Consider the following 15,986-nt stretch of genomic DNA (forward strand, 5'->3'; position numbering starts at 1 on the left):
CTCAGGTTACAGAATTAAAAGAAAAGCTTTGTCTTGAAAGCGTTGCCAAGTAGAACAAGAGATCATTGGCAACAGTTCTGATGAAGTGAGCTGTAGCTCACAAAAGCTTATTCTCAAATAAATTTGTTAGTCTCTAAGGTGCCACAAGTACTCCTTTTCTTTTTGCGGATACAGACTGACCCGGCTGCTACTCTGAAACCTGAGTTCTGACCTGATACACTAACCCCTACATTTGCAAAGAATTACATAGGGTTTTAGGAAAGCATTTGCTGTTATTGGAAGTCATCTGACAGAGCCCCCGTTACCACTTTTAAAAGTTAAGGGGAAAGGCCCATTGCAGGTAAATAAAAAATGGCCAAACCCCCCCGCCCCCCGCCGGGATCTAAGCACTAATTGGCTGCTGTGTCTGTCTCTGTGAGCAATAAAGTGAAGTACCTGAAAGAGAGAAAAGTACTCTGTAAGGCAGAAGGACAAATTACATAATAGTACGTATTATGGCATAGATAAAGGTACAGGCATGAATCCTGCAACTCGTAACTTGTGGGAGTAACCTTTACTCACTGACCTCAGTGGCACTGCTCATGAGAATTAGGGAATGAGCCTTACAGGCTTGGAATTACTTTCATTACCTTGAAGAGAAACTTCAAACCACGGAATAAATATTTTCATAGAACTTGCCAGACAGTTGGTTACATTCAGAGGCCCAAAATCTACCCTCTCAGGTGCTTGCTCTGTGTTGGTTCTCCATTTTTCCATAAAATCAAGGGAACTTGACATGTTCAAAGTCAAAATAATAGATATGTAGGACTGGAAGAGACGTCAGTCGGTCACCTAGTTCCAGACCCCTGCACTCATGGCAGGACTAAGCATTATCATTCTAGACCATCTCTGACAGGTGTTTGTCCAACCTGCTCTTTAAAAATCTCCAATGATGGAGATTCCACAACCTCCCTAGGCAATTTATTCCAGTGCTTAACTACCCTGACAGTTAGGAAGTTTTTCCTAATGTCCAACCTAAACCGCCCTTGCTGCAATTTAAGCCCATTACTTCTTGTCCTGTCCTCAGTGGATAAGAGAACATTTCATCATCCTGCTCTTTGTAACAACCTTTTGTGTACCTGTTATCATGTCCCCCTTCAGTATTCTGTTCTCCAGCCTAACCAGACCTAATTTTTTCAGTATTTCCTCGTAGTTCGTGTTTTCCAGAACTTTAATAATTTTGTTGCTCTCTTATGGACTTCCTCCAACTTGTCCATGTCTTTCCCTAAGTACTCCAATTGAGACCTTATCAGTGTTGAATAGAGTAGAAGAATTACTTCTTGTGTACAACAATACTGCTAATATATCCCAGAATGCTGTTTGCTTTTTTTTTTTACAGCATTACATGGTTGACTTATAATTAGGTTATGATCCACTAATAACCCCGAGATCCTTTTTCCGCAGTACTCCTTCGTAGGCAGTCATTTCCTATTTGGTACTGTGTTTGTGAAATAGATTATTCCTTCCTAAGTGTAGTATTTTGTATTTGACTTTATTGAATTTCATCCTATTTATTTAAGATAATTTCTGCAGTTTGTTCAGATCATTTTGAATTCTAATCCTGTCCTCCAGTGCTCTTTCAACCCCTCCTAACTTGGTATCATCCACAAACTTTGGAAGTGTACTCTCTATGGCATTATCCAAATCATTTATGAAGATATTGACTAGAACCAGACCCAGGAGAGATCCCTGCGGAACCCCACTCCATATGCCTTTCCAGCTTGACTGTGAACCACTGATAATTATTCTGAATACAGTTTTCCAACTGGTTGTGCTTCCACCTTATAGTAGGTTCATCCTTGGCTGAAGAGATTGAAATCCCTGAGAGTCTGATAAATTAATACAATGGTGGTAGTGGAAACTTCCTAAAGCAGAGAAATATTTGTACATATTGAAGTGTCAAGTCATAAGTGCAGTACTATTGTAGTTTATCATGAAAGATGCATGGAAAAAAAACAAGCCCAGCAAAATTGTTCCCTAAACAACTAATACACATTCGAGTTTCCAATTAAAATCTTTAAAGTTAATCTCTCGTGGTCAAAGAGGTATATGAAGTTACTCTGGGCCTGATATAACTTCCACTGAAGTCAATGGAAGTCTTTCCATTGACTTAAGTAAGCGCTGGATTGGGCTGCATATGAACAAAATATTCAGTGCTGAAAAGTAAGGTATTTATGAAGGTATAAATATTTTGGATTACCCACCTTCATGAGATCCAGTTCAAAATGTGTTGTCACTGTTACTGCTCCAGGATGCTTTATTTCAATGCTGCATGGCACAATAGTGTCCCCTTTATTAACTGAATATCCAATAAAGGAATAAATATGAAAAAATAAACTCACTGAAAGAAAAGACTTACAACAGACCTATGTTTGTAAGGAGTCACCAGCAAGAAGTTTCTTAATACTCTTCCCAGATTCTTTCACTGGATTGCACCTAGTTCTAGCATGGCTTCTTGGTATATGTCATCCCAATGTCTTACAAGAAGAACGTTCATGTTAGCTGTTGTGTGTGCGCATGTGCATGCAGTATACATGACTTTGGGCCAGAATAGCTTGTGTTACAACCTTTAACTCCTGCTAATGTTCATCATTAATGGGGTGAGTGGCTAGCAGAGAGGGTTATTTCCATTCATTCTTTCTATTCTGTTGAATGGAAGAATCTTTTGAGATAAGTTACCTTATTCTTTTATTTCTTTGAGGCTGGCTGTTGTCCAAAGTCATATTGATTTTCCATATTAACCTGGTTTGACTGCAGTGTAGAGTTTATTTCTGGAGTGAAGAACATCCATTGACTGTTTTATTGAGCTATTACAGCCATGTTTTTGATCTACCCCGTGTGCTTATAAAACTTGCGGCTGAGGTTTTTTTATATCCGAAATGAGGTATAAGAGCTCCAGTGTCGTCTCCGTGACTCTTGAACCAATTTCCGAGATGCAGTGAAAGTTTAAAACTTTTATCCAAGAACTGAGGTAACACAGTGAGATGAGCTGGGTGAGTCAGTTTATAAACTATCAAAACAAATGGTCATAGAATGGGATATGTGGCAAATTGCCGGTACGATTATGATGGGTCCCGTGCGTCCTCTTCTTGTGGGGGGGGGATTTCAGGGCGCAGTTTCCTGCCCCTGAACTAGGGTATCTACTGTCGCACTAGTAACCCAGAGAAGGCTAGTGGAGAGGGAGGGACCCGGGCCCGCCCTCTACTCCGGGTCCCAGCCCAGGGGCCCGAGAGATAGTGGTAAACCACTTGAACTAGTGCTTCCTTCCCCTGGGCTACTTCCCTCTTCTGCTCTTCAGCTTGTGGGCCTTCCTGCCATCTCTCTCTGCACAAGCCGGGTGTCTTTTTACCTAGGGTCTTGGTCTTCTAGCCAGCCAAGGCATTTCTCCAAACTCTCTTCTGCTCCAACTCCTTCAAACTGCTCTCTGCTCCAACTCCTTCCCCGGGCTGATTGAAGGAGGGGTTTTTTGTCAGGTGACTAGCTTCAGGTGCTCTAATTGGCTTCAGGTGCTTTTAATTAATCTATAGAAACCTTTCTTCCCTCTACAGGGAATAAGGCTTCTCCTCATCCTGGGACTTACATATCTCTCCTATATCACTCTCCTTCTGCCTTTTGGCCATGCTGTATCACAGGTAAGAGATGTACTGTGGACAAACAATGGTTAAATCCCTCTTCCCTTTAAAGCTACATAAAATCTACTTTGTTGAAGACTCACCTATTTTTTAAGTAGTTCTTGCTTTTTATTTGCTACAGCTTTCCTCTTCCACCTCCTTGCCATGTAAGTTACACCAATGTACAGATACTTCTGGTGGCTTTTACCACTATGTGACTTTTACGCCACCATTTTGGCATGTGGCCCAGTAACAATAGAATGATTCAAAGAACAGACTTAAGTTATTTTTCTGACTGTATCATTATGAACGGCTTATAATAGCATTCTAAATAAGAACTATCCAGAACCACTTTCTTTGCATTATGCACAGCAAGTTGTGATGATTAATTATCATCGTCAGATGCCTGAGTTCATATTAGGTAATTGCCTTTTCACACAATCACACACAAGATTAAGATTTCATTTCAGAGTAGGCAGTTTAAATTCCAATAAAATATCACAGCTCACATTGTAGGTGGTGAGTATCAGCAAAAGCTGCTTTGGTTCAAGAATACTTGTAGTCATGAAAGTCATTTAATTTCAGTGTCCAAATTCAGTTATTTTTCAAACTTAGTTTTCACAGGATGAATGTGGTGAATAACAATAAATCTGGCTATGGCTACGTGTAATGGGAGGCCCTGGCAGTATTTCTACAAATGAAGGTATATTACCTGACCACTTGATCTCACTCTGTATTGGAAGCTCCAGCCCAGGAGTCTATAAAGATGCAAATAAAGGATGGTCAGAGCAAAAGAGCACTTGTTTTGACACCAGTCACATTTCATGTTTGCAAACCCAATATGCCAGATACTCTCAGAGCTTATTCCTGCTCTGTAAGTTCAGTGGCATCCACAGAATAAAGCCTGCCTGGGTACGTACCCAGGCAGCTAGTACATGTCACTGGTGCACAGGGATCTCAGAGCCTAACCTGAACAGCACTATGACCCCTGAGCACCAGGCTGAAATGCCACTGACTCAGTTTTGGCCTTGCTGGGTCTTTCCTCCTCCTATCAAGACAGAGGGAATGTGAGGCCAAACCTGAGTGGTGGTGTGACCCCCATGCTCCAGGCTGCAATGCCACTTGCTCAGTTTTGGCCTTGCCATCAAGATAGAGGGCTATTGGGACCAAACTTGTGTGGGCAGTGGGGTGGCCAGCACTGCTTCTCCTTGTTACTGCCATGGGGCTGCCTGCTGCAGCAGAGCTCCTCCCTGGGAGCCTGCCTAGCGTTGTCCTGCTTCTTGCAGCCCATGTCCCCTCTCAGGGATGGGGAGTGATGCCGCACACGGTGGGCTGTGCTGGAATGCGGGGGCTGAAATTGGCATGGACTCGGGGGCCAGCAGCTGAGGCCAGCAGCTGCAGCAGGCATGGCTCTACAGAGATTGAGGGTGCGTACAATGGGAAACATTTCTGGAGTTGCCCCTGCCTCACACCAGGGCAGAAGAACATGCCCTCTACAGGGAGTGGCTTTCACCACAGGCAAAGATACCATATCTGTGCCCTGTTCACTCTCAACGGCTGTTTGTTCATGTCATTGGGGGTGTTATTCAGGGAGTCTGCACTGGAGCCTCCTGCATAGGAACTGAGCCCTTAGTGTTCAGACTTGTGCCTGAAAGAGGAGGCTTATCAAAATCTTGTGATCTGTGACTGTCACTCCAAATCTGTGGTGGTTTGTATTAACATATCTGTTCCGTTGAAATTCATCAGGCTGGCATTACATTATGCTTCATAGCCAGATGCTTGCTACTGTGATTAGAGAATGGAGGTGGCTGCAAAAGAATGCTGGCACTAAGTCTGAATTTCCAGAACATGGTTGCTGGTTAGATATCTTGCAACTAGACAGAGGGTTAGTGTGGAGGGCCGGGGGGTGGGAGGGAAAGCTGTCATGATAAATCCTAGACCAGCTCTACTTTTTCTAGCAGAATTTCTCAATTTCTCAACAACTATAAATTATAGACAAAGAAATAAACTATGCTTTATTCCATCTGTATAGCTCTCCCACCAAGATATAACTTTAACACCATCCCCCACAACCCGTCTTGGCAGTGGCATCTTTCCTTTAGATGAAGACCTGTCTCAGGCTGAAAGAAAAGGAGTACTTGTGGCATCTTAGAGACTAACCAATTTATTTGAGCATAAGCTTTCGTGAGCTACAGCTCACTTCATCGGATGCTCAAATAAATTGGTTAGTCTCTAAGGTGCCACAAGTACTCCTTTTCTTTTTGCGAATACAGACTAACACGGCTGTTACTCTGAAACCTGTCTCAGGCTGATCTCTCCTCAGCTGCCAGTGTTTCATTGTGGCTAATAGGGTTCAGCTCCCATCAGTAGAGTGGGATTTTAGAATAGAAATCTTTTACTCCATCTGTAGATACAGCTTCCTTCATTTTACGAGTTCTCCCTATGATGGAAGACCCATTAGGGAGATTCTGCCACTTGTAGATCAAGTACTAGGCTGATTCTGTAACACTAGTAATGTACAACAAACCATCCAGTTCTTATAATGGACACATGAAATGGAAGAACCACGAAGTCCATTAGTAGTTTCACTGCACAGTCCCCCTGACCCTTTCCTTTCAAGGTGTCTTAGGTCACCTACCTGCGACATCTAGTGTGTGGAATCCTAATCTTCCTCTATATTACAGTGGAGTGTGTTGGCAGTCGTCCCTCCCCTCCTCAGGCTTGGAGGGAGGCCACTCCGCCTCCCTAAGTCACTGTGGTCAAAGCCGATTAGCAGATCACCAGCCTGTAGCTTTGGTGCTTTGTGCAGGGCCTAGCAATATTATCCTAGCCTCCTATCTAGGACAGACAGCATATATAGTCGGTTTCAGAGTAGCAGCCATGTTAGTCTGTATCTGCAAAAAGAAAAGGAGTACTTGTGGCACCTTAGAGACTAACCAATTTATTTGAGCATAAGCTTTTGTGAGCTACAGCTCACTTCGTAGTCGGGTGCTCTGGTCCTCTGGGCAGGGCAGTGCAAGAAGCAGCCTTTAGCTCAGCCTTCTGGCAGCAACCAATGCAGTCAGGGCCCTGATCCTTTGGGCAGGACAGAGAAATAGGCAATTTTTAGCCCAACTCTCTGGCAGGGGCCAATAGCAATCAAGAGTCAGGGCTCTGACCTTCTGGGTGGGGCAGAACAATAGCAGTCTATGGCTCAGCTTTCGGCCTGGGGCAGGCAGCAGATAAAACCAGGCCCTTTGGCCTCAAGTGGGCAGGCTGGCACCTCAGGGATGGGGTTGGCAGCGGGGGAGGCAATACGGGGATCCCGGCCCACCCTGCTCCACTGGGTCCCAGCCTAGGGTCCTAACAGTGATGGAGGTTTCTACCACTGAGTCAGCGGGGATCCCATGGAAACACACTGACTCACGCTCTGACGCCAACTTTCTTTTTTTTTTTTTAGTCGCATGAGAGAATCTGTCTCTCTTGTGGGAGCTAAGGTTTTTGCAGGTGGGAGCGGGATAAAAATGCCAGAAACAATACGGGAGTGTGTGGGAGTGAGAGTGGGTATTGCGGGATGGGAAGGGAGCGGGATTAAAAAGATAGTCCCATGCAGGGCTCGAGCCCCTGCACTCCAAGTCCCTCTCCAGGTGTAGGTCAATATCCAACCAGAAGAATGGCCCCATTCTTAGACACACCTTTCACCCACACGTCCCCTCAGGTGCCATGAGCCGAACTCAGCCACACGTCAGGGTATAGCCCTGATACTTTTGTTTATAATTAAACTGATTGGAAGGTAGGATGGAATTGTTTTCAATTTTCTTTCTTTAGGCTCCTGTGCTGCGAGTCCCTTGTTTTTGCAGCATAACAGCAAACATTAGTTGGCTCACAAATTTCAAATGTAAGTAGAATTGTTGTTTTCAAAAGCCATTTCACAGTTTATCAAGGGGAAGAAGAGATTTTCCCCTTTGGAGTCAAGCTGAGCAAAATGTGCAGAGTATTCATTTCACTTGCTCCTTTCATCAGCATCAGAAAACTAGTATCTCTCCAAGCCAAGATAGATCTGAAGTTATAAAAAATAGATGTTTGAAATCAGATTTGAGTGATTATCTTTCTACTGCACAATAAATGTTCTCCTCCCAGGAGATTAATCTAAATCAATTTCAAATATGCATTTCCTCTCAGGTCTTATTTTGATTACAGCAAGATATTTTAAGTGTGTAGTTGGGGGCATTTATCTCAAGAATGAAAGTTCTTCAGTCTTGCTTTTTCTCCTCTGTTCTTGTAAGCCTTCACCTATGTTATGACCGTCTGCACAGCTGTGTAAGAAACCTGCACCCATCCAGACCCCATCACTTGTCTCCCTAGTTTGCCTAGGGAACTGTTTTTCCTTTTGAATATCAGTTTTAATGTTGACCAAAGAGTAATTCCCTACAGTATTTTGATTGCTGGACAGTCACTTGTTCTAAGATGGAAACTTTGAACAAAGTTCCCTCATGGTCTATGAGATGACTCTTTCCTTTGATCTGAAGTACTAAGAAGAATATTTAAAAGTTCAGGCTCTAAACTACAATCACATGCTTATGTTCTTTTCAGAGCAGCATTCTGGGTTACATTTGGCCCTATGAGATTTGTTTATTCTCCAGTGTAACTGGGTGTTGGTTGGTGTGTAGATAATCATTGCAGGAAAAACTAAGTGTGTGATTCAAGAGCAGGCATAAATAGCTGAAGAGGGATGAGGATCAAAGGTGGAGCTAAGATATTGTCATGCATACTCCTGTATCACTTTTGTCTGTTAGTTTTTCAATCAGCAGAGTCAATACTAGGCAGGTTGACTTTGGTAACTGACAAACTCCTTTAGTTAGGAGGACAAATCTTCGGTACTAAGGGCCACATCTTTAGTATATGGTATAAAGTGTGGCAGTCCAGCATGACCTTTTGTGCTTACAAGCCCCTTCCCAGCAAAGAGGCACTCCATAGGGTGTTTACAGAGATTTTGATTTTTATATGGTGAATGCTTTAGTAACAAGCATCTCTTTGTAGATTTACAGCCCTCCCTTGGATCATATCCAGTTAGTTGATGGAACATCTGGAAAGCATTGTATGTTTGTAATAGGCCCTTACCATATAACACTGGCCAAGCTTTTCAGGCAAAGATCAGTGACCTTTTCTTGGCAAGCTTTTAGCTATTTGCCAAAAAACATGTCAAAGAGAGCAAATCATTGGTAAAGAATTTAGTTTAAAGAGATTTTTGTCGGACTGCAAGACTCTACTTTTTTGAGAAGGTATACAGTAATTTGAAGTAGGAAAAGCTGTGAAATCTGTGTATGTAACATATTCCAAGTAAAATCTCTTTTGTGCAATATATGCCCTGATTTTCACATGCTTTCAAAGGAAATTATGCAAAGACTGTATTCTGCCTTTGGAGAAGCCATATTTATATGAGAAGGGTGTGCATTGACGAAAACTAGGAACCTCTCATTTACTCACCGAGTCTTGGGAACTGTTGATGGAAACAGACCACGAGATGTCTCACCTTTAAATCTAGAGAAGACCATAAACTAGAAATAAAATGAGATTTGTTTTAGAAAAGTGTAAAACCTTCTGGGTACATGTAGGAGTGTGTGGCTGTCCCTCCCCATCAGTCTTGGAGGGAGACCACACCGCCTGGCTCTCAGGTCCTTAGCAAGGCAAAGGTTATTGCAGAATTAGCAGTCTCTAAGGCCCTGACCCTCTAGGCAGGGCCAAGCAGCAAGTAGTCCAGGACTCAGGGCGGAGCACCAATCAGTCTCGTGTCCCTGGGCTACTTCCTATGACCCCTTCGCTCTGTACCTTGGTGTCCTCCATCTTCCCAGCATTCCCTGCAGCAGTCCCAGCAGCTCGTCAGTGCCCTGGTCAGCTGGCAGCTCTGGCAAGTTTTCAGCACTGCAGGGGTCCCCTTTGGGTTCCAGCCCCAGTAGTGGGTGGGAGATGTCTGTCTCCTCTGGTGGCTCCAGCCCACCTGTGCTGCAGGGCCTGCCTTTTATATTTCCTGTCCTGCCCCTCTGCTTCCGGCGGGGTGGGTGTTGGTGTCCTGGCTCTGCCCACCAGGGGGTGGGCAGGGGTTCCTCCCTGCTAGTCTCGGGGGGAGGCCACGCCCCCAGGCTACAGTACAGTTAAATAATGTACAATACTGGATACATTAAGCAGAATTTAATCCAAAGTACATACTGTAGCCCAGTATATTATCTGAAAATAACTTCATTAATATTTTGACAGTAGTTATGTATTTGTAATCCTGGTATTCTTGTACTTCTAATCATCTTTTTGAACTACAGTAGAATTCATTTAATTGACCCTCTGATAAATGGCACATCTTTTTAACTGTATTATTGCCAGGAACCAGTTTCAGTATGATATATTTTCAATTACTGAACAATGGATAAATGGCTCACCAACTCGTGTTGTTTGCAAGCTTATTCATAGCTCTTTACTGGTGTGAATGCTGCCATTACAGATCTGCATCTTGCTGTTCATTTCAGGTTCTTCTTGGGCTGGTAAACAATCAGCATTCCCTTAATAGTCTCTGAGAATGTTTCAATACTTGTTCTATACTTATTTTTAAATCGATTAATAAAATCAACATGAATGTACACTCACAACTCTCTTAAACTTCTGTTAACAATGCTGTTAATTGATATTTTTTGTTTCCAGCTGCCCTTGTGAGCTTTTCAGTCCACACTTGAGAATTGTTTTTGGCCCTGCATGTGCTTGCACTCTCCGAAGAACAGAATGAGAATAGAATCAGGTTCAGAAAGCTGCAAGCAGGGACTTTCTTTCCAGACAGCAAAATAACCATTGGTGATGTTGAAATGCCAATCATGATCCTGAAAGACCCAGCGTACCCCTTGCTCCCATGGCTCATGAAGCTGTACACAGGCATCCCGGACAGCAATAAGGACCAGTTCAACCATAGGCTGCGCAAGTGCAGAATGGTGGTGGAATGTGCCTCTGGATGTTTAGAAGGTCGCTGGCATTCTTTGCTCACTAGGTTAGACCTCAGTGATACCCATTGTTATTGCTGCCTGCTGTGTGCTCCATAATATCTGTGAAACAAAGGGAGAAAAGTTTCTGCTGGGGTGGCAGCCAACTTTGAGCAGCCAGACACCAGGGCAATAAGAAGAGCACATCGAGGGGCTCTGCATCTCTATGAAGCTTTGAAACCCAGTTTCAGGAATGAGCCGGAGTAATGTGACACCTCTGTGTTGTTCCTTACCAATCTGTCCCCTCCATTGCATTTTCTCACCAGTAAACTCCACCTCCACCAACCACCGCGTGTTGAATGAATAAAGAGCCTTTTCTCCTCAGTCCATTCAGTTCTATTATGCACACAAACACACAGAGATAGCAAAGAAAAATAAGATAACTTGGGGCAACAGGGCTGATAACACTTTGGGGGGAGAAACAAGGAAAGCTTGCTTACAGAGGCACTGCAATAACAATCAAAGGTGGGGGAATGGGCCCCTTCTGGTCCTTGTACTCTCCCCTGGTGTTAAGTGCAAGGGATACCAAACTCCACTCCACCCCCGCCGCATAGGACGGTTGGGGGAGGATGTAGAACTGGGCGACAATGGCAGCAGGTTCCACATAGGCTGGAGAGGGACTCAAGCATCCCGCTACCTTTCTTGAACCTCAACCGAATGCCTCAACATGTCTGATTGTTCCTTCATAATCTGCAGCATCTCTTCCTGTGTGGCACGCTTTTGTTCCCTGCCTGTTCTCCTGTCCTCCCTGTCTCTGTCCAGGTTCTTGGACAGTGTAATCCTCCATGCTCTGAGCTCCGTCTTGTCACTCTCAGAGGTGTGCATTAACTCATTAAACATGTCCTCTCGAGTTGTCTTTTTCCACCTTCTAATCTGGGAAAGTCTCTGTCCTGGTGTGGAGGATGCGCCGGTGGACAAGGTTTCAACTGCAAGGAATGCAAAGCACAAGGGTGGCATTGACAGTGCATACGTTGTTTCTGGTGTAAGGTTAATTTTTTTTAAGTAAAAAACCACCCCTCAGTACACTTCACTGCAAGCCACAACATAACCACAACCGCTGGCTATTGCAAGAGTCGGTTTGTTGCTCCAGCCATGGTGAGTAAGGCCATGAGTAATGGGTGAGAGGTCTTGTGCTGCTGCTTTTGTGAACATATCCTTGGGATCACTGGTGGAAATATGAGAAAATCTCCCTTTCCCCTAGCAACCTGAATGGTGCTTGAGGACAGGCACCAGTGTAAAGCCACCCTGTAATGAGGAGCCTGCCACACACTGGGCTCTCAGGGGTTAAGAGAGCCCTAGGGAGGTTGCACAGGAGGCAGCCAATCACCGAAGGTCTTATAGGAGCAGCCAATCAGGGCCGGGCAGGCCAATTTCAGAAAAGCGGCAGGATCGAGCAGCTTGAGTCACTCCCTGGAGCTTGAGGAGGGAGGAGGACTGGCTGCTATGCAGGCAGAGGGCAGCAAGCACCCTGGACATAGCAGTGCTGCAGGCAGAGATGCAGGGAGCTAAAGGCAGCTCCTGGCAGGCTGCAGGGATCTGTAGGCTGAGGCCCTGAGGCAAGGGCAAAGAGGGTGCTGGGACCACTGGGAAGTAGCCCACAGAGATCTACAGAGGAGTCGGAGGGGGTGCAGCAGTGGAGGCCATCTACAGGGTCCCTAAGATGAGACCTGGAGTAGTGGGTGGGCCCAGGTCCTCCTCTGCCCCCACTTGCCACTGAGGAAGTGGATGCACTGAAGGACTGCGATACTGTCCCCCGGAAGGCGGGGAACACGGAGTATGGCACAGCCACAGGGCTGTGTCATGAAGAGGACACCGAGGTCTTGGGAGTGACGTGGATCCCTGGAGCAGAAGTGAAGGTGGTGAGACATCACCAGAAGAGGGCGCACTGGCATACACAGCTAATCCCCAGGACAGCCAGCAGGAGACACCCCAGCGGTGAGTCGAACCCTGTCACACCCTCCAATAGTTTGTTTTTTACAAAAGTGGCACCAAGTCAAGGGGGAAGGGAGAAAAACAGGAAGCCAGGTCCAATCCAGATTTTTACAGGTTTCAAACATCTTCAAAGAGGTGCTCAGAACTGTGGCTTTGGTTGGAGTCCATCTCTGATGAAGTATGCACTTTATTTATATTATTTGCATTAGCATTTGGCATTTGTAGACCCTATACTCTGTTCACTGAATAGGCTTCTCTTTTTTAATAGTAATTGGAAGAATTTTAGTCTGATACAGAAACTGCTGCATATTATTGATTTGATAAATACTTATTAGCAAGAGTTAAGACAGAGCCATTGAATCGTATACTGGATTCAGAGCAATAAAATCCTGCACAAGTAAATATAATACTCCCTGCACTCCATAATGTAGCTACCAAGAGGTATATGAAACAGCTCATTTTCCCACTTGACAAGTAGAATTTCAGACTTAAGGCATTTCAAAATTTTTGGCTTATTTATTTAAAAAAATAAACTAACACGTAGATGTGCTAAAACGTCAGCCTCACACTTCTCGATCTTTCAGGCAGTGAACTGAAAAAGGATCTTAAAAGAAATGAATTCAGTCTTCTGAGCCTCAGCCTTTAGACAAATCAAAAAACCTGTGATGTATAATTTGGCAAAATCAAGTTTCTTGTGATGAGAAAAACAAAGTCTGCAAGAATAGCTAATATATTATACCCTTTAAACCAATACACTATATTTCTTTTAGTTTAGGTCTGGCACAATGCACATGACGGATTGTGAACCCCCATGAAATGTACTACTTGTTAACCAGAACATTTGAGTCTGTACCTTATCCCTATCTTTAACTTCTGAAAGAACTGAAATCTTATTCCCAGTTTGTGAACCCCTTCTTACATTGTGAATAGTTCCATTGGCTTCTCTGGAACTGCTTGTGAGAACAACTGCTTGCCAGAGTGAATAAGAGAGGACCATATTCTGCCCTGAGGTATGCACACCTAACTCAAACTCAAAGCACAGTTACCCAGGAGTATCTGAGGACAAGTCAATAGACTTTGATACTCTCATGCAAGGTGTTTCCTTTTACAATTTTCAATTTTTCATATAGTCTTTTTAGCATTTAATAAAACCTACAAAATATACTCCTGGGTTCACCTATATATTTTTATGTACCACTACCATAACTGCATGGATTTATTATTTTACCATTATCTCCTTTTATTATGGGATGCAGATTGTGATGGTTATCTTCTTATAGAATAATTAAAATACTGATCATAGGGGGGGATAATTCTATATCAAGTACAACAAGGCTTTTTTCCTCTCAAAATTAATGGACTGAAAAAGATATGCATCTCCCAGAAAATGGAACAGACATACAAAGACGCAAGAATGTTAGTTGACACCCACATTCTGTCTATCAGCAATATGAATATGTATGTAACTTTTTGGGCAACTGAGGTTTCAATACATGTGTTAATCACATACGGGAGGGGAGGATATGGCTCTATGAATCTGCATGGAAGACAGAGAGATGTGGACAAGTGATGCACAATTTTTGACAATACTAGATCCCAATAGGTAGGGCCCTACGAAATTCATGGCCATGAAAAACACGTCATGGACCGTGAAATATGGTCTACCCTATGAAATTTGGTCTTCCCCATGAAATCTGGCTATTTTAGGGGAACCACGATATAGCTACCATTACTTCTGCATTGCCTTCAGAGCTGGTGGCCATAGAGTGGTGGCTACTGGGCAGGCACCCAGCAGCAGTGCAGAAGTAAGGGTGGCATGATCTGATATTACCACTGTTACTTCTGCGCTGCTGCTGGCAGCAGCACTGCCTTCAGAGTAGGGTTCCTGGCCAGCAGCCACGACTCTCTGGCCACTCAGCTCTGAAGGCAGTGCAGGAATAAGGGTGGCAACACTGTGACCCCTCTCCCCATGACCGTCTTTTGGGTCAGGACCCCCATGGTTACAACACTATGAAATTTAAGATTTAAATATTTGAAACCATGACATTCAAGATTTTAAAAATGCTATGACTGTGAAATTTACCAAAATGGGATCATGAATGTGGTAGGGCCCTACCAAAAGGTTAGTGTACTTCCTGTATTCAGCAGATGGACATCTGTACCTCTTCAGCGAGAGTGATTTATCTCAGGCAGATGAACATGTCCTGCACGTCCAGCCCAAAGGTGTGGAATGTACTGCTGTGGGTGTGTCACAGATAAAACCTCAACTAGCATAATCAAATGTCATTGCCAGCCAGGTATTGGTACAAACCTGACCATGTTGGTTTTGCCTAATTCTGTTTTGTGATATCACTTGAGTATATATTCTGTTTTTCCTGACAACTATTTGATGAAGACAAGGCCTCTGGCATCATGATAGCTTTCCTCTCATGGACATAGCTTTCCTCCCTAGGGAATGCAACTTTTTACTGCACCCTAAGGTAACAATTTACCATGCCCGTTCTCATTTTTTCCCATGGCTGAACTTGAGTAGTCTGTTTGGGTATTGACTATAGATGCCCACATGGTATCTGAGCCAAAATACAGAGTTTGGGGGAGTGGGGTGTGTGTGTGTGTGTGTGTGTTTGTTCCCTATCAGCTATCTTTATCCACGCCCTTTGGGGTATGTGTTTGGTGTCACTTGTGCAAGTCCCACGGTTCATCATTTTTGGATTTTTCCAACCAAAGCAATGCACATTTGATGCTGTATAGCAACTTCTGCAACACCAATGAACATTCATGTCTTATGTCCGACTATATGGCTTGATGGATCTCAAGTGTTTTAAACAATGGCCCTGCCTGTTTAACTATTTATTTATTTCATATCCCTTTATTTCATATCTAAAATTCTTTGAATTGTTAATATTTGATAGTATGCAAACAATTTTTGACACTTGTCCTGAATCCAGTAATAAATATCCATGACCTTCACCATCGTGCCCTCTAGAATGGACCTGCCAGCCTTATCATTGTTGGTCTGAGATCTCTGTAAGCTCTCTTTCTTGATGTTAAAACACTGCGAATTGCTGAATATGTTCATTGGAATCCCTTGAAATTTTCAAGTACCGGTTTTTCATTATAGTACCCTATATAACGACAAAACCTAGGGCCAGAGTCTGAGCATGCGTAAGTTGGTGTTGCTCCATCCTAAGCCCCATAATCTGAAAGAAGCCCCTACCTGAGTGGGCTCTACCAAATTATTAGAATGTTTGAAATATTTAATGAAATATTCCATAGCTGCTCTAGAAGTAGCATTCTCTTGATCCAGTCCCTGATAACCAGGAATAGCCTTCATAGCTGAAGAACACAGAAGCCTGTGGAGATTTTATGGGCTATCTTCATTTGTACTGAGTCCATGTCTTGTCCT

General features: G+C 43.7%; 1 protein-coding gene across 4 annotated transcripts in view; it reads left to right on the plus strand.

Annotated features, from left to right (window-relative positions):
• The window catches only part of PRKCE (protein kinase C epsilon), a 502,197-nt gene that overhangs the window by 166,416 nt on the left and 319,795 nt on the right, over nucleotides 1-15,986 (plus strand). The window lies entirely within an intron of this gene.

The sequence above is a fragment of the Natator depressus genome, chromosome 3, assembly GCF_965152275.1.
Source record: "Natator depressus isolate rNatDep1 chromosome 3, rNatDep2.hap1, whole genome shotgun sequence".
Lineage (NCBI taxonomy): Eukaryota > Metazoa > Chordata > Testudines > Cheloniidae > Natator > Natator depressus.